A 21,139-nucleotide genomic window follows, 5' to 3' on the forward strand; every position below is an offset into this window, starting at 1 on the left:
TTAAGTTTGTTGCGATGCCAGCCTTACTGTTGAAACAAGACTTTAGGAAGTTATTGCTCTTTAATACTTTACTTTTATACTTTATTTTTGGATAGGGACAGTGCACATTAATGAACATCGAAAAAACATCTTTGTAAATATACCGGATTATAGCAAAGCTGCTAGTTTGCATCCATAGTCCTTAAAAAAATAAAAATAAATACAAATATAAAAGACAGCAAGTACATAGGTAAGATACAAATAGAGGAGACAACACACACACACACACACACACACACACACAACACAACACATACCAGACGCAGACAGGATATAACTATGTAATAAAAAGTAATGTTCAACTCGTCTCAAGTCCAGTTAGTGGTCACACTTTTGATGACATTTGAGCCATTGATTCAGATTTCCTTTAAAAGATGACCAAGAATTATTCCAGCCAATAACCCAATGTAGGAAAAAGAGTTTCCTTTATGCTAAGTCAAGCATTTTAATTACTGTACAGACATGATGGTGACATTGATCTTCTGATCTAACACTCCAATAGAGAGGGAATAAGAGATGTTTTTGGTGGTTTAACCTCTCCATACTTGACGATTTAGCCTCTAGAGGCGAGTGCTGATAATTCTGCAGTTCCAGTGTAGACAGATGATATCGGGATTCTCTTATGTGAAAACAGTTTACAGTCCGATTCGCAACTTGAGACGCCGGAAATTAGTTGGAGATGAGAGACGATGTGTTCGACCGGATAGTTTCAAAAATAGCCAATTAATTAAGTTATCTGTGCTACTAAAAGGCTAAATTGTCAACAAACGATATCCAGTGGGTACTGGGATTGTTTTTCACCTCTTTTGCTCTCGGCATGTGTCCAAAAGGTTGTCTGTGTACATGCGTGAGCAGAAATCTATATGCAAATTTGTGTGTACCCACGTTTGCACAAGCATATGTTTTCCTGTAACTATCAACATTTCGTGGCAGTGCATGAGTGTGTGTGTGTGTGTGTGTGTGTGTGTGTGTGTGTGTGTCATCCTTCCTTTGAAGATCATAAATACGGGCGTGGCTCCAGGCAGGCCCGCTGCCTATTCAGCGTGGCTGTCGACAATGCTTCAGAAGTGGTCACATTCTCCCATCCATCCATCCATCCCTCCCTTCATCCATCCGTCTTTCAGTTCCTCTTCGCCTCAAGAAAGGGCAGCATGGCCTTTAAAGGAGACAACAATCTGATCAGACCAAACCAGAGTAGAGCCCGACACCCCTCAACCCCCGAAAAAAATCTTCTTTCTCCGTTAGCATTCATCAACCTGTCAAAATATCTGTGTTACACCATTTCTCTTAGCCTGTTTCTGCACTAACTGCAATGGTTCACATAAGTAAGTAAGTAAGTAAGTAAAGTTTATTTATTTAGCACTTTTCACAGATAAAATCACAAAGTGCTTTACAGAAGATAAAAAGAAATAAATAAGATAGGGGAACATAAGACAATTAAAACACATTTAAAAGGTCATGTTAATGCCACCCAGTGTTACCTGGACAGAGACATGCAGACACAGAAATATCTATAACAGGGGTCTCAAACTTAAATTACCTGGGAGCCGCTGGAGGCAGTATCAAAATGACCAAAAAAAGACACAAAATGACCAAAAAAGACACAAAATTACTTGAAAAAGACACAAAATGACTAAAAAAAACACTAGATTACTTTAAAACAAAAAAAGACACAAAATGACCAAAAAAAGACACAAAATGACAAAAAAGACACACATGTAGTAAAAAAGACACAAAAAGACACAAAAAAGACACCAAATTACTAAAAAGGCACAAAATGACTGAAAAAACACAAAATTTTTTTTTTTTAAAAAGACACAAAATGACAAAAAAAAGACACAAAATGACAAAAAAGACACACATGTAGTAAAAAAAGACACAAAATGACACAAAAAAAGACACAAAATTACCAAAAAGGCACAAAATGACAATTCAAACACAATGAAACATAAAAAAAAACATTTAAAAAATATATAAAATAATATGTACAATGCATTATGAAAGGTATGAACTCAAACACACATGCACACACATACACATGCAGGCCCACAAACACACATATCCCGGCATGTGTGTGCACAGTACACTCTCTCATGCTAACAGATACACACACACACACACACACACACACACACCAGGCCAGCCGACGAGCCAACCGAGCATCAGGCCCTGGCTCATTGATGTTTGTTAAAGTTATTAATTTTCTCTGTGAAATAAGAGGCCACGGTGGCAGGACAGAGGGAGATGGGTGCCAGCCCCAGAATCTCTCCCTGCTTTCATCTACTGGCACTGGGGCTCTGTGAGTCCACAGCTAAGGGCCTTTACATGGGCATCGGGGTTACCCACGCATACCCGGGGCCCTAACCAACAAAGACTCTCAGAGGGGCAAAGAGAGGAAGACACAGATGAAAGGAAAATGCTAAGAAGCATGTGTAAAAGGATGATACAGACAGACATAGAGATAATGAGAGAGGGTGAGAAAATTGTACAAAGGGGTTTTGAGGGAAATGAGGGCACAAGATGTGAGTTAAGATGAGTTGATGAGAGAAGAAAAAAAAAGGAATATGGGTGAGGGGTTGAGTGAGTAAAGAGAGAGTGAATACATGGCACATTAGCTGGTAAACAAGTGAGTTTTGGTTGTTTTGCAGGCAGTGGAAGCTAGCGTGTTTGTGGCTTGTGGTGATTCGCTGTAATGGGGGTTAAAGGACGTTATGCTCAAGGTAACAACAGCTGGTGGCTAAAACCACCATCCCTCTTCCTCCTCCTCCTCCTCCTTCTGTCCCTCCACACACTCCAGCGTCCAACCCCAGACCACAATAAACACCTAACACTACGTTTTTTTTCTTCTATACCCTCGTCTTCTAGGCATCAGAGTGGTTCTGTCTGAAACCATGTAAGCCTTAATCTTCCAAGACAAGGAGATAAAACTTCCTGGATGTCTCCTCTTTAACTGTAGCCTTCACACATTTCGACATACATTTTTGGCAGGGAGTGCCACTTGGCCGGTGCGAGCAGTTTAGAAGCTCAGCCGGAGCTAACATGGCAGCCAGAGAAAACCACAATGACCAACACTGTCTATCAATGGTTGAGAGTGGCACCGATACTGGTCTTTCTTTCTAAAGGCCAGCTCAGTGCAGCGTGTTTGGTCAGAGAGCAGACAGAAGGAAAATAAAAGCAGGGTGATATAAAAGTGGAGCACGGGCTAAATGTGTCTCGGAGTTAGCGGGCTAGGCTAGCCACCGCATGGCTAAAGCAAACAAAGAGCTGCCCAGGGGACTGAAGTAGGCTTTGCTCTGACACTAAACACATGTGGACGGAGAGATGGAAGCACACAGGAAGGAACATACACACGAGAATACACCAGGACGCAGGTAGCCACGATCATAGGTTGTCCAACACACAAAAATGCAGCGTAGAGTAGCACAAATTTAGACAAACAACAACACACGCAGACACAGACACAGACACAGCGCTTCTTAGAATGTTTCTCTCCACCATAGAATAGAAAAGAATGGAATAAAACAACATACAAGATAATTAAAAAAGTTTCATCCTCATATGGTCATTAGGAACTTATTTGGCCTTCAATCATGACAAATAAACAGTTTGACTTGAAAAGAAAACAAGACAAATTAACTTTGATTGGGTACTGACATCAGTCTAAATGCAGCTGCAACTCTAATCCGCAAAAGTCAATTCACTTTCTTGTAATTGCACTTTTTGGCTTATTTATTAATTGCACTTGGATAGTTTTTTTTAATTACAAGACTAGCCTTTAAAATAAGACCCAGATTGGAGACTAGCTTAAAGATTGTTGACGAAGACTCAAGTCAAATTTGTATGAAGTGTCCTAATAACAAGTCCAGTAGCTGGGTTATGCCAACAATAATGCAGTGAGTGCTCCTGCTGTACTCTCTCCATGTCAAATGAGGGATCTTTTCTCCTCCCCGTTCCATCCCTCCCTCTCTCTCTCTCTCTCTCTCTGCCTCTCTCTCTCCTGACTGTGTGCCACATCTGTGGGCTCTGTGGTGATGTTTCTCTGCTCAGAATGGATTCACCAGCTCAAAAACGTCCTTATTATATTTATATTTTACTACACCACTAGAAAACCATGCCAGCTGGGCTGCAGAACTTTGGGCAGAAAGAGGGAGAGAAAGCAAAATGGGAGGAGGGCAAGTGAGAAATAGAGAGAGAGAGAGAGAGAGAGGAATGAAAGATGGAGAAAATGGAGAGAAGCAAACAACAAGCAGGACAGAAAAGGAGGATAGAGAAAGACAGGTAAATTCAGAAAGGGGAGGACAAAGTGAAGTGGAGTAAAGAGCACAACAGAGGGGTGGAAAAGAACAAGTGATGTGGGGAAGTGGACAGAGAGAGGTGGAGTGGGCATCCTGAAATAGGCTGTGACAATATGATTACCCTGAGTGCTCAAAGGTAAACAGAGAAATGAGCTAACAAAGAGATGGAAGGATATTACAGCAGTGTTGAGTACACAGACACGCTCATACGCATCCATTACATACAGACATGGCAACCGGAATCAGAGAAAAACAACAGTGACCTTTGATGAGCGGAGCTGGAGGAAGGACGGAGGGACGTGGCTTTGAGAGAAGGCAGGGAGGGAGACGGAGAGGGAGAGTTGATGAGAGATGAGGAAGGGAGAAAGTCCACAGATGAGGAGAGAGAAGGTCAAGGGAGGGTAAGTGGGATGACATGGCTCGGTGTCAGACAACAGTCAAATACTCCATTTTCATCTTCATTCTGACACGGACTGCACTCTAAACAATTTACATCAGGGGTCTCAAACTCAAATTACCAGGGGGTCGCTGGAGGCAGATTCAAAATGACCAAAAAAAAACACTAAATTACTTAAAAAAGACACAAAATGACAGAAAAAAACGAAATTACTTAAAAAAAGACAAAATGACCAAAAAAAGACAGAATTACAAAAAAAGACACAAAATGACAGAAAAAAATAAATTACTAAAAAAAGACACAAAATGACTGAAAAAACACTAAATTACTTAAAAAAGACACAAAATGACCAACAAAAAGACACAAAATGACCCAAAAAAATACACAAAATGACCCAAAAAAAGACACAAAATTACAAAAAAAAGACACAGAATTACCAAAAAAGACACAACATTATTAAAAAAAGACACAACATTATTTAAAAAGACACACAATTGCCAAAAAAGACACAAAATTACCAAAAAAGACACAAAATTATTTTAAAAAGACACAAAATTATAAAAAAAAGACACACAATTATAAAAAAAAAAGACACAAAATTACCAAAAAAAGTAATAAAAGGGACCTTCCACACACAACACGGTAAAGTGCCATTCTTATAAAACTCACATTAAACTTAAACTTAAAATATCGTCACGAGGGCCGCAATTGGCCCACGGGCCGCGAGTTTGAGACCCAGGATTTACATGGAGCAGAATGACCAGAATTCAACATATATGCTTCAATCTAGCCTTATTTTAGGTCGATACTGATGTGCAGCCATTGATTTAGAACAGCGTCTTATCTTGTCTATGGGAGTTCCCATTGTTGTTATTACTTGCAGAGCTTGACAACTGTTTAACGGTGTAATAGTTGGATAATTATAACGCTGTGTAGAGTAAATGTGACTTTCCACCTTGCTGGTGATTTTGTAATCTTTTTCTCATACATGTTCAGGGGCACAGTTTGGGTTCTCGGCTGTCATGTTTAGACATGGTAGAACAAACATCATGAACATCTGTTGTTATTAGTAACTGGCCAATAGAATCAGTGTCGATCCGTCCAAGACGAATAAAATGTAAACTTTTATAGTGTTCCTATCTCACTTTAACTTATTAAATTAGTTTATTTATTTATTAGTTTTATTAAGTTATTCTGAGACCAGATCTGCATCATTTTACCTGTGACCAAAAATAAAGGCCGTTATTGAGACCTTACTTTAACTCCAGTGTGTGTTTGCTCTTGGTCTTCCAATCTACAAAATTATTTTTTACAACTGCAGATTTTTTTAACTGAGATACAGCTGTTTTGTATCATGATGCTGGCCAAATCAGTCAACTTGGTGAACTTGGGTGAATAGGGCAATTCAGAGGTCTTAAGTTATGACAGGAACATTTAAACACAACATGAAGGTTGATGCTAGAACTGATGGTCCAGAGAGAAGCTTGCCAGATCTGTCCCCGTCCTATGCACTTCCTGTCCACTAACCAATACACACTTTATTTAAACTTGTAAGGCACTGAGGTTTCCCTCATTAAAAGTGACGACGAGTACATTTACACACAGTACAGAAATACAAATTAAAAATACAGATAACAGACAAGATAAATCAATAAGTAAAAATGCAATTTTAACAGTTGCAGACAGTTGCACACTGTAAAACCCAGTGTTGCTTGTTTGTCATTACAACACATTTTTCCTTTTCAATACAACAAAGATTTGTGCAAAAAGTCATTTTAACCCAAAATATTGAGTCAAACACCAAGATACATTTGAGTTTACTCCATTGTCTTTGCTATCTTGACATAAAATTCTTTCGGAGCATCGACACTAAAATGTCTGCAATCAAGCTACGAAACTGAAAAAAAAAAAAAAAAGTTTATCTGACCTCAACCATTTGTTAGTTGCGATAATTTTCGCTAATCCTTTTTGACGTATATTGAACTGAAAACTGTAAAAAGACAGTATATTTTATGTTCACGCTGATCTTGTAAAGTCGTGGAATCAGGGTTGTAACACCACAAATGGTCAATTTGGCGGAGAAGCATTCCTTTAATAATTAGCGTCATTAATGCAGCAGACAGACCAAAGAGTCGAGGATGGAGGAGAATCACTTTGCTCTACCACTGTTACAGAGAGGTTCAGTTCAATTAGGTGCCTGCCTTGAATCCAAACTGTCGAGGTTTCCCAATGCCCTAAATTATTCTATCAGCAATCAAATCTTAGCACATACAGAAGCCTCCAGCAGCTGCTGAACACCACCTGCACCAAGAACCCAGAATCCGAGTGGAGATATTTAGAGGGAACTACGAGGCGTTCACGTACACCCAATCGATATAAAATCTAAGATCTGTAAACGTGTCTTTGCTGATTCGACGACATGGTCAAAGACCGTCCAACGGATAACAATCCCACAAAGCCTCTGGATAGAATATTTTACCATCTGTTGCCATCAACATGTTATTCTGGGTAGAAAACACATCTGCCGTGGTTTCCTTTGAAGTAACATTAAAGTTTTGTTCTGTTTGCAACTGATGCCCTGTCTCTTCAACTGAAAACGATATTCCAAAGCTCACTGGGATCGTCTAAGTTAAATAAAGGTTTCATGCTTAAATACTGGGACAGGACTAGTCGGATCTAAATCCAGCACATTTAAAAAACCTCTGCAGTTCTTTTTGCAATTTAATTTACCAATAGAACTAAAACTAAACCGTTCCACAGCACTTGTTGCACAGGAAGGTATTTATAGAAACCTTTATCAGATTAACTTTCCCATGAGGCAAGTAGTCACCAGAGTGGAACAGCTGCTATTGAGGAAGGAAATTGGGACATTGGAACAGTTTTATTGAACAAACAGCAGCGTTAATCGAGATTGTTATCAAAAGGAAGTTATACTGGCTACTCCCAATAAAACGAGGACCACAATAGCCACAGTGTTTAATGTGAAAGTGGGTTTCATTACTTTTTTTTTGTACCTCAGTCTTTTTTTAAGTGTTGTTACATACTTAATCTATGAAATTATGCATGCTCATAGATTGTACTTTGACGATTAATGTTATGTAATTACTGAACCATTTTCATTATTGTCAATCCAGATTTTAAAAAACAAACAAAAACATACCGACCCTTTTCTTAAATCTTAGTTTGTCTGGTTTATACTTTTGCTAGAAGTGTGAAGGCATCAAAGTCAAGAAGGAATAACATTTCACATGAAACTATGAAAAACAACTGCTGACATTATGAATGCTCATAGGTTGCACTTTGACGATTAATGTCATGTAATTACTGAACCATTTTCATTATTGTCAATCCAGATTTTAAAAAAAACAAATCAGACCCTTTTTTATTTAAGTTTGTCTGATTTATGCATTTGCTTGCGAGGCATCAAAGTCAAGAAGGAATAACATTTCACATGAAACTATGAAAAACAACTGCTGAGTTTCAGCGAAGCAACATAACTGTCACTTGATGTCCATGCAGACAAACATCTTGACTCACTTGTTGCTCACTTACCAGAAAGAAAATGTTTTTTGGGTGGAGTTGTGGGGGGAAAAAAATCTACTATAGAGATGATTTTCTCTCATTTCGCATATTTTCACATCCTCATTCATAAATCACATGCATGTTTGCAGAGCTTGTGTGCAACTATCAATTACAAAACTTGCAGCATGAGGACGTGTCTGAGCGGACGAGACTGATTGAGAGGTAAAGACAGACAGAGAGAGACAGAGAGAGAGAGAGAGGCTGTCAATGAAAAGGAAAAATACACGAGAAAGACAGAAGCGCTAACAAGACGAGAAGAGTGTACGGCCGATTAAAAGACACAAGGAGGAAGAAGGGAAGAGAAAGAAGGAGGAACAAAGACAAAAGAAGAATCAGGAGAAAAGAGAGCAAGAAAGAAAGAAAGAAAGTAAGAAGAGAGATAAAGAAAGCAAGAAAGTAAAAAAAAAGAAGGAGAAAGAGAGATGGATGGCTATGAAGACTGGTACTGATCAGTAGCTCTTTCTGTGATGCGGCTTCCAGCTTCCAGCCCACCGATTGGTCAGCTGCCTAACTCGGAACATGCGTTCCCACAATCCCTCAGCACCACTTCAATCCCACCACACTGGTTCACCACTCTGCGGCTCAAAACAGTGCCTGCTGGCATGGGCAACATATCAATAAATTCATTACACATTTATACTTAAATATTTATACTGCAGCAGTGTGTTTTGCACAGAGATGGTATTTATAGTGCGTGTGTGTGTGAGTGTGTATGTGTTTGTGTGTGTGTCTATGTGTGCTCGTATTTATAGCGCGGTGTCACATCGTAGCTCTGTGCTGCGGTGAGACAGATGTCTGGGGTGGGGGTGGGGGCGTTGGTCTCTGGGCAGGGTGCAGGGTGCAGAGGGGGGCTCTAGTAACAGAGAACAAGTGGAAATATTGAGGGACAGGCGTTTAACAGAGACGTATAGGAGATGAGGGAAGAGTAAATCCTGTTGATGCACTGAGAGAAAGATGAGAAGCAAATGATTGGGAACGGGAAAGGGAAAGGCACACAAAAAATGCTCTTCTTCTTTTCTCTTCTTCTCTTCTTTAACATATAGCGCTCCTGTAGCGATGACATATAGAGAAAAAAGTTGCAAATTTACTAGATTAAAGTGGCAGATCTACAAGAAAAAAAGTTGCAGATTTAAGAGAAAGAAGTGGGAAAAAAAGCAACCTATTTTCTTGCAGATTCACCACTTTAAATCTTGTAAATCTGCGACTTTTTCTCGCAGATTTGCCACTTTAAATCTCGTAAATCTGCGACTTTTTTTCGCGCAGATTCACCACTTTAAATCTCGTTAATCTGCTACTTTTTTTCTTGCAGATTTGCCATTTTAAATCTCGTAAATCTGCGACTTTTTCGCGCAGGTTTGCCACTTTAAATCTCGTAAATCTGCGTCTTTTTTCGCACAGATTTGCCACTTTAATCTAGTAAATTTGCAACTTTTTTCTCGACCCCATTTTGATATCCACTGAAGTTACCAAATATAGTTCTTCGCCTGATAAAGGGTTAACTCTTAATAGGGCACTCATTGAAATACTTGCAAATTCCAAATTTCAACCCTAGAGAATATTGGAGGATATTACATACTGCCAGAATGTGGAAAAATACAGAACCGGGGAAGGGGGGTCATATTTTGAGAAAAAAGTTTACGATATTAAAGTGCCAAATCTACGAGAAAAAAATGTGCAGATTTATGAGATTTAAAGTGGTGAATCTGCGAGAAAAAATGTGGGGGGTTTTTTCACTTCTTTCTCGTAAATCCGCAACTTTTTTCTTGTAGATTTGCCACTTTTACTCTCTTAAATCTGTGACTTTTTTTCTTGTAGATTTTCTACTTTAATCTAGTAAATTTGCAACATCACGACCTCACAGAGAGACATGGGGACCCCATTTTGATATCCACTGAAGTTACCAAATATAGTTCTTCGCCCGATAAAGGGTTAAAGTTATGTACTTACTTGACTCCTGTGGTCTAAGTCTAGTACCTTCAGGTTGAATGCACTTATTGTAAGTCGCTTTGGACAAAAGCTTCAGCTAAATGACATGTAATGTAATGTAAATGTAATGCACATAGTCAGTAAATGGGAAAGTAAGAAATAGTGACAGATTTCAATGAGGAATGAAACAAAGAATTAAAAATAGCTGATAACAATCCATATTGCTGCTGCTACAATGCAAAGCTCCAAATGAAAAAACCACAAAAGGGAAAATTATGGAGAAAAAAAATGTAATATTCTTTTATTGAGGCTGGTGGTGCCATTAAAAGAATATTTAACAAAGACTCACTTGTGCAAAGACAGAAATATTTATTCTGTGGAAAACAGCAACTGGGGAAATTACATGGTGTTTTATTGTTCGGCTGTTTATTGAATGAAGACATTCCCATTCAGACGCCCTTTTAGATACTTCACTATTGTTCGCACGGTTACAATGGTTTTCATAAATCTATTCAAAACAGCAGCGAGAGACTACGTGCCATCTAGAACATGGCAGCCAGGGTAAAAAGGCCACAGAGGCATTAGAAAGGCCTTTTAACATGGAGCTGAAAAATAAGTTATATTCAATCATTCATTTTCTGTGCTGCTCACATAACAATAAAGAAAATATTCTGAAGCCCTGATGGTTGTCGACATCCATACTAAGTAAAAGTGATGGACAGGAATCAACATATCAATCTGTGTCTGTGTCCGGACAGAAAAAAATCCATTTGAACACACCACAAAGACAACAGCCATACGTATGTTCTTCGCCTGGTGAGAGGAAATAACTCTACCTACCAGCAGGTGGTGGTCTGTATTTGCCATTCAAAAACCTGAAACTGGAAGACCTGTGATTGCAGACATGCAAATCATTGTTATGATACCTAAATAGGAAAATAAAGCAGCACTTGCCTTCCATTTTCACACCATTCTCCCTCGTTTTTTACCTTCTTATAAGCAGATGGCCATGCGGTGTGAAAATATTTGTGTATTGGAATGATCAGATGCAGATGAAACCTGCCTTCTTGACCTTAAAGAACCTTCTGCTTCTCTTCTTGTGCATTGATTCGCTTCAACTCAGCAGCCAATCAGAGTGATTTGTCTTAAAGATCATCTCAACCACCAATTCAACATGCTCAATTGGCTGAAAAGCCAAAAACAAGGGACTGACTAGTCATCCAGTGTGTGACACACCTCAAAAACTATGGCCACACTGGTCTACTGCCCTTGGGTTGCCAGGGCCTTCTGGGATTATGGCAGTAATTAGGTCAAAGAGGAAGCACTCTTTCTTTAAAATTACTAGTGCAGTGCCCGTAGGAAGTATTTATTCGTATAGTGGGACGTCTGCAACTCCATAAAACACTTACTTTTCATAAGGTACCACACCATCCAGCACATACACATTGAACATTGATATTCACTGGAAACTATTAGAATATTATTGGAAAATCGAACCTTGTAGCCACTTTAAAACTCCTAAAGATAGGTAGGCTAAATAGACTTCCAGATGAGATGAGTCAGGGTGGAAATCCAGAGTGAATTGTGTTACTGACCAGGTGTAGGCCTATCACACAATGGGGCGGAGCTCCACTAAAAGGGGGCGGAGCTCCCCTAAAAGGCGTCCAATCAGAAACAGTGCAATGCTGCAACACGTTCTACGTAAATAGTGATAATATTTTGAAAAATGAATTCAAAAATCTTCAAAATCGAGGATGCGCACCTTCGTGCCATGTGCAAGACACATACGAAATCTAAGATACGCCCTAGACACACATCAACACAGACGCTTCTTGCTTTTATAGATAGATTTATGGTTGAAAAGTATTGAATGATTTGTGTATTGTCATAGTTTGGTATTTTGAAAGGCCTCAGAGTCCTTTACACTTTGCATACTTTATGTGAGGAGGCTCTTGGTGTTTCAATGATAAGAGGAGAACCTTGATGCCATCAGAAACATGGATGAGACTGTCTCGATCAACGCTTACACACATTGTTTTACCTCCTCCTTGGTAGCATGATTATAAGTCTCTGCATATGACATATAAACATACTGTGCAGGGATTCTCAAATGCAATGTTACTTTACTGTTTTAGTATGATTGTGTCTATGTATGCAACACCATGATCTTCTCTGATTGTGTCTTCTAATAAAACTATGTTCAAATAGAGAGAAAACAAAGTGATGCTTTGCATTGGATTTTGGATCATTGCAGAAAATAAGCTCTGCGGCAAACACATGTTTCTGATGCTTACATATTTTGTTCAACATGATAATCTTCACAAATACACACCACTTTTATTATGTTTGAAATGTTAATGCAGCTGACAGAAGTAAAAAGCTAACGCTATGCTATAGCGAACTACTCCACAGTTGCATGACTTGAACGTCACAGCCGATATCCTTAAGACGGTCTCCAACAAGCTAACCAGCGTTTTTGACAAGGTAGCAAAGTAGCAGTACTTACATTATTTATATATATAACGTATAACGTATATAACATTCCCGACAACCACTGTAGTCTCATTTAGCTACTTGTTAGCAACTTTTAACAAGCTTTTAAGGACATAAAAACTCCAAATTTCATAAATGGGGGGTATTTACTAATGTATTTTATGTTGTACAACAAAACACAAACATCTCTTCAGCTTGTGTTAACCACAGGCTTCTAACCAAACACTCATTTAAAATCCTCATTGAGTTTGAGAGGAGAGACCCCAGGGCGCTAAAATGCTAATTTACTTCCATGTTTAAGAACTCATTCCTGTGGCGCCCTATGAGGACAACTGACTCATCACATTTGTTCTGGTATTCATCAAAAGTGACCATCCAGAAGTTCTTACTTCAGCTAAGCTTAAAAAGCCCCCTGTGTTTTGTTTAATTTACATAACCCCTTTTTAAACTGGATCATGTCCAAGCATGATCCAGTTTAAAAAGCAGTACAAACACATGGTTTTCACAAGGTACAGGGAGGAAGAAGGGCTTTAACAACTGGGTGTTTTCATAAATTATAAATTATTCATGTATTTGTTTATGTAATCTATTTATTTAAAAAAATAAAATAAAATGTATTTTTTTTTGTAAATATGTATTATTTAAATACGTATGTTTAGGGGGAAAAAAATGCGTTCACATTACAGCGTTTGTTTTGGCTATTGCTATTTTTTGTTTTGTTTTGATTATTCTCATTGGATGTATTTGTTTTTGTGTTTACTTTGTTGTGTTACTCGCACATGTTCGAAATAAAAGCTGAACTGAACTGAACTGAACATATTAATAACTTATTTAAGCTTCAACTTTAACGTAACAAAAACAGACTCAGAAGAAGTTTCAGAAGAGTTTACTGTCAGACTGAATGTGAAATAAATGCACTGGGGGCACAGATGTAATGAATTCCTACAAGGAAGTTAATTAAAGATTATACATACAAGTGTGATATTTGCCTCCAAGCACCGCTCATCATGCAGACTCAACATATGGAAGCTGTAACAAACCGTTTTCCTTCATGACTTGTTGTTCTTATACTAACTCGGGGCACTTTCTTAAAGGATGTCTCTACTAAAGGTGCCACTTTAACAAACTCTTCATCTGTGTTACGGAGGAAACTTCAGCTGACTCATGAATGAATTCACTGATGGCAGATTGTCGGGTTAGCTGGATGTGTTGACTTGTTAACTGCGCGTATGCTGCATGTTTACTCAGTGAGCCAGCGGTAAAGCAGTGGAACATACATGACCTGTGTGTGTATTTCCAAGTGTGTGTGTGTGTGTGTGTGTGTGTGTGTGTGTGTGTTCTTGTACTTCCTACATAGTGAGGACCAGAACACGTTTTTAACCAACAGAGTGAGGACATTTTTGCAAAGTGAGGACATTTCGGCCGGTCCTCACTTCTTTAAAGGCTTTTTTGAGATTTCAGACTTTGTTTTAAGGGTTAAAGGTTACATGATAATGATAATTAACTGAAACTGTATTGTGTGGTTACAAAGTAACTAAAAATATAGTGAAAATGTCGATAGTTTTTGTCTTTGTCAACCTTTTTCATACATAATGAAGATGGATAAGGCAAATGAAATAAAGGCAAAATTTACTGTGACCTCTTTTAATCTCCCACCCAACAAATACCCCATTACAAAAAACTAAAACTAATAAAAACTAAAACTAAAGCATTAAAAAAAACTAAACTAAAACTAGCAAACTCACTCTAAAAACAAATTAAAACTAACTGAATTTGAAAACAAAAACTCACAACCCAATTAAAACTAAATCTAATGAAAAATTCAAAACTATGATAACCTTAGCAGGGAATTCACTGTTCCAATGAGGGTCCTCACAAAGATAGAAGTACGAGAATGTGTGTGTGTGTGTGTGTGTGTGTGTGTGTGTGTGTGTGTGTGTGTGTGTGTGTGTAGAGGTGCTGAAAACATCTGATGGATTTCCCTCATGTAGAATACAGAAGATACTGTTATCCCTCGTCCCATAGGCTTTAGTGAGGACAACTAGTGAACATTAAATATTTCATCTTCTGTGTGCATTTCTACATGGATGTGTGAAATGTGTGTTCATGTCTGAGTTCATACATGTACCCGTACTCCCCCTGCTTCTGTTCAAAAACATGTCTGAGTCGCACACATACACGGAGGCCGCTCACTGAAAATAACACCCCAGTCAACAACATCTTCATTTGAGTTCATTCACCATCAACAGCCTCATTTTACCTTACCATAATTATACCTCAACCAGCCTCCGTTCCCCGGCAACATCTGCACGCAATTTTCATCAAGCAGCTCAGCATTAAACTGTCCCCGAGCAAAATATACATCTTGGCATTAATTAACACATTTATATCAAATTACATTTTCATTTTGCACCTGGAAATGATACATTTCCTCGTGTTTCTTGCTTAATGTTACTTCAAATCCCAAACAAAACTAGAGTTTATTGCAGCATAAATATAGCATAGTTCTAACAAGCCCTGGAAACGTACTTTTGTCTGTTCAGAGTACACTTACAGCAGCTTCTAAACACGCCAGTGGCCCAAAAGGGAGAATGCAAAGCAGCAGCAGTGAACCGAAAAGCCTCCATTTCTATGTCACGGTCAGTAACATGAACTTTTAACATTTCCCAGTTTCAAATCAAAAACAAGTCATTGCAACTCCTCCTTAAAACCTTCCAATCCAAGAAGAGGACTAAAGTAATTTCTTGCAGCAAATTCATGTAGCAATCAATCAAAACTTTACTGCAGACTACAGCGTCCAAATAGACATACAATCACATACAGTACATAAAACATACAGTGGGCAAATTCAATAAAAAAGCATCTAATGAATAATAGCAGTAAAAAGTGGCATATAAAAAACAGTGCTTATACTCTTCCTGTAAAAGACACAAATACCAGTGCTTCCACATATAGGATTGGTATCTAACAGAACTACACTTTGGATTGGTCAACTGTATATAAGATGTAGCATGTAGCTTATTAAATGCTGACTGTTATAAAGTTTAAAGCCCTACTCCACTGAAAAACATGTTTTTCTTATGTTGATGTGTCCTAAAATGTCCCACGTTGACGATACTATCTGTATCTGTGCAAAGTTTGTCACCACAGAGGTGTTTTCACATTCACCTGTGTAGTATATTTTATGTTACAAGTGGTATATTTTATTGTTACTTTTAATCTAAGTCTTTTGCTATAAGTTAAAAGGCCCCATTCTGACCTCCTGAGTGTGTAACAGTCAGCTTCAAGCCAGAGACTCCTTGTGAGGTAATAACTTTTATACATTTATAAAGTCTTGATAGGTGACATGCCACCATACCTCAGCACTTTATTAAACTGGTCACACAGTAATTATCCAACACGCTCTAGCGATGGCTTAATGCTCAATGTTCCTCTGACTAATACTGAATTTGGAAAAACTGCTTTCAGTTTTTCTGCTGCATCTACCTGGAACATCTGACAACATTCACTCAAACTCAACACAATTATAACTATGGACCAGTTAAAAACTATAACAACCAAGAACTCTGCCTTTCAATCTAACTGTTTTTAATGTTTTTGCATGTTTTGTCTGTGCTGTTTTGTGTTTTCTCTCTACTGTTTTGTGTATTCTTTGTACTCTCGACATCATTGAAAATGGGGGGTTTCCCTCAATGATTCCTCAAGAAAATAAATAAAGGATAAATTAAATGAACTTGCTATAGGGCTTTGTGATTTGTCAGATATTAGAGGCGTTTGGGAGCATAGTATAAACAGTATGAGTTGTATCCTTTTAAGGTTAAAAGTAGCTTGCGCGTGTACGAAAAATGTGCACTATACATTGAGCTGTGGGCTGTCACAATTCTGGTTTACAGAATGATTATATACGCTCTGACACAGAGAGAAAAACTCAGAGAACTCAGGGCTATATTGGAGACGGGACCCTCTCTTTTCAGCAGCCCTTAAGAAGTGTTCTCTCGCTGTATTCTGATGTCTGATAATATAATAAAGGAAACGAAAAGGAACATTGAAGTGCTCTTTGATTCATTTTCTCACTCAAGAGAGCTAGTAATTCCACTACACCTGCTGAAGGGGGAGATGTCTGTGCACTTCTCTACAATCTGAGATTCAGACTGGACAAGTTTGATTTGAAAAGTCACAACTTTGAAAAGCCAGTCAAGGATCAGAGCTTTGTCAGTCCAGACAGCAAAAACACACTGTAACATCATAGCAGATACATTTTACAGCCAATAATGCTCCGTCAAGTCACAGCCAATAACAAGCTAACAAGCTAACAAATAACATAAAAGATGCTAACCACATTTACCATTCCAATACATCTGCCAGTCATCAATATAAACACACACTAGACTCTTCATCTGAGTCAAGAGGCTCAAACATTTACAGCTGAATCTCTCCAGTGTTTCCTCTAACAGAGAACAAAGACCAGACATGAAACTACTGCTGCTGTCTGAAAATTAAGATTTAAGATTAAGATTCAGTTTTGCACGCAAACACTGAAACAGCAAGCAGTGACTTTGTCCTCTACATTTAACCCATCTTTTACACACCATGCTTAGGAGCAGTGGGCATCAGATTACTGCACCCAGTGAGCAGTGGGGAGTTATTGGTGCCTTGCTCAATGGCACTCCAGTCCATGACCTGTCAGTCCTGGAATTCGAATGAGCGAACCTCAGGTTACAAGCCTGATTCTCTAACCTCTAGGCCACGGACTGCTCAAAATAATAAAAAAAATAACTGTGGCAGGCTTGCACTGCTTTAACAGCTCAATGTAGGGCAAGCAGTGGTTATGGGCAGGGAAGACACCAGATCCAGATTCTTAATAAGGTATAAATAGCCCCTTTAACATTTTTTTTTCATGTGAAACGAAATATGAAATGTAAAACATGCCTGGAAGCGGACTTCAAAAACAGAGACGTTCCTTGATATCCCTGATTGTTGATTACTTCACCAACGTATGAATGACACTCACTGACAAATGGTCTTGATTTTTAGCAAAAATAAATGGTGTTACGGCCCAAAGCGAAGGTGCATAACTAACAATTTCCTTAAGTAAGCAAACTAGCTAAGAGTAACCTAGGCTAAGGTTAGCCAGTTAGCTGTAACTTAGCTCTGCATCATGGATATGATGTTGGTTGCTTAGTAATGTTAGGCGTAAAGTTATAAAGTAATTTGGAATCGTCATGGTAGTTGGTGTCATGGCTCAACATGATACATGACCATGATATCAGTATAATGCAGACCTGGGCATTAGGTGGCCCGGGGGCCACTTCCGGCCCGTTGGCTGTCCCTGTCCGGCCCACCTGAGGTTACCCGGAAATTAGAAATCAATACAACCGCAGTGCTTTTATTTTGAAGGCGACATGTGCCTGCATGCAAAATAAATGGAAAAGTGAGATAATGATTGGAGTTTTTACTGCTATATTTGAGTTACTACACATTAACATACTTATCATAACATATATTCTTACCAGTAGCAGCTCAAAACCATATAATTTACTGCATTTTATAAAGTGATTAAATTAATACTGAGCTGAATTTAGTTCAGAGTTTTGGTCCGGCCCTCTGCAACCTTTGCAGTATCGCATGTGGCCCCTTGGGAAAATGAATTGCCCACCCCTGGTTTAATGCTTGTCAATCACGTTCAGTCTTGTGGAGGCCTAAATCATGTGACTGTTTTGGACAATGCCTGGGATATTTGTTCCCGCCTCCAGATTGTGAGCATTCATGCAAGTTCAAGGAGCAGGATGCTGACTGCAGTTCACTCCAAGGCCACTGGTGCTCTGAAAAATTACACATGGTATCTTTAAAATGTTAATTTTCAAACCAATGAGAGTTGAAAGAAAAAGAAAAACAGAGAACAGAAAGTTCCTCGTTGTAACTGATTGAACTTGAGCCGGCAGCAGCCACAAATCATGCATAATATTCATAATGCATATAATTTAGTGCATATTATGTAATGCACATTTAAGATTTGTGAATGCATACACTTTTGGCTCAAGTCAGCACACTGACCTGGATGAGAGGGCAGCAGTTTTTAGATGTGTGAGAGGGAGAACGGAGTGAGATGATGTGAGAGTAAGAGAGGTTAAAAGAGAGACAGAAACAGAGAGACAGCGACGGACAGACCGAGAAATTAGGGGCTCCACTGACCAGAAACTGCTCTGACTCAGACAAAGTCAACATCTTTGCTGACATCACTGACCATCAGCTCCATCATTTCAACTTTAAATGCTTTGATGGCCCAAACAACCTTCATTTGTCTCAACCCACAAGAGTTTTACTACTGCCAGTGAGACAGGGGTAGCCCTGTAGCCCTTAAAAAAAACGCCGCAGCAGGTTTATGCTACATCCAAACATATTAAAGATTTTAGGCCAAAATATTTAACTTGCAATTCTACTTTCAGGATGTAAATTTTGAACAGCTTAAATGATGCATTCGGTATCTCTTAACGATGAAGTAAAAAAGCCAAATGTGCCTTTTTCTGCAGTGACTGCCTGCTTGGAAAGTGGTGGTCTGAATAAGACGTCTGTAGTGTGAGATGAGAGAGGTAGACAACTGACCACAGGCGTCCTGCAGGCACCAGTCAAATATACACCGGCTTAATTAACACTTGGGAAACCCTTAACAAGGTTAACAATGTGATCCATGATGGCTTATAATGTGACACTATATGGGGAGATGTAAGGATGCATGGATGCATGTTTTTTCCACAGAAAACATGGAAGGTTATGATTGATATGCTAAGAATTTGGTGATGATGAGTCACAAAAAGTCAATATAAAGTAGACTGTAAAAAAAAGTAAAATGTGTAAATAAGAAGCAGTTTCACTCACCTAACTACACAATGTTTGACTTGTGCTTTTTATTATTTTATCTATTTTCTTATCCTGCTGTATCTTATTTTTATCTTATTTGTATTTGTATTTCTATTTCCCTGTTTTAATTGACTGTTTTTACTGTTTTCAGTTGTGTCTTGCTGTTTTTAATGTGTATGTAAAGCACTTTGAATTACCTTGTGTTGAATTGTCCTATACAAATAAACTTGTAAAATTGAATAAACCAGTGTTGCAGAATTACAACAATTTTGGTTATCCCCAAAAAAACTTTTTTTTTTTTTTGGTTCAACCACATTAACATGATCATTGGGTCCTATTGTTCTATTATTCCGGGACTATCACTGCAAATAAATGTGGATGTGCACACAGACTTCATGTAAATAATGTAAATAAATGTCAAAGTTCATAACTCTTCATAACAACATGACTGAGATTATCATTCATGTTATATACTGGTTTGGGAAAAGCAAAACTCTGCAAATGAATCCTTAGTTCTGTATTGCAGGATATTCTGCTCCCTATTAAGCCCAATGTTGCAATATTACAACATTTCCGTAAAAACTTACTAAAACATACATTTTTTGAAAACACTCAATTTTCACCCCCAAAGGCTAACATCTGAATGGTTGAAATATTTTTTGTTTTTCTATATTTAGGTTTTACAGGTTTAATCAGGAGTGGACTACCTGTCGGACTAAAATTTAGAATTTATTAGACTTTAATGATATTCACTCTTTAATCCCAACACATGTGATACAAGGATAATAAATAGGGGCAAGAGGGAGTTTGGGATTGAAGGTTGTGGTCGTCTGTATTGGGGGGGTTCGGGAAAAGAGGGGGGTCTGGGTTTCAAACCAGCAGCTTCTAATCCTGACACGCTGCCTCTGCCAATTATAAGTGCTTTAAACACAACCGGTGGGAGGAAAAAACATGACCAGGGAGACCAGACTAGCGCCGGGGCGTATTTAGCAACATACAGGCAGACTGTAATTACATATATGGCCAACAGAGAGATTTAATGACTTTTTCCTCCTTCTACTGATTGACAAGGCAGAAGGGTGGAGGGGGTGGGGGGTGGATAAGGCAATAACAGAGAAAGAGCGTGAGCGTCAGTGTTTCATTTTAGCAGGAATGGGACATTTCTGGATTTATTATAAAATGGGGTTCATTAACTTTGACATATATGCATTTACAGTAATACGTGATTGATCGATCTACCAGACAGGATAGATTTTATTATGAATTGATGTAGTGAATTAGTTTCAAATTTCATGTGTGATGTGTAAATATTTCAAGACAAATTTTAAAAGATTACTTGGTTTAACATGAAAGTTCATTCTAGATCTTCGGGGCAGCATGTATGATCTTTAATCAAAGGTCAATTTACTAGTTTTTATTTCTAAGATTTCAATCAAGTCTTCATCATCTGAGCAGGCTCCATTTGGAAACCTATTGGGTCAGATGTCATCATGTGACCTCACGTACATGTGGAACATTGATGACATGATAGAAAGTGCTGATGGCTGGA

Source organism: Centropristis striata, chromosome 10 (assembly GCF_030273125.1).
Source record: "Centropristis striata isolate RG_2023a ecotype Rhode Island chromosome 10, C.striata_1.0, whole genome shotgun sequence".
In the NCBI taxonomy this organism is placed as follows: Eukaryota; Metazoa; Chordata; class Actinopteri; order Perciformes; family Serranidae; genus Centropristis; species Centropristis striata.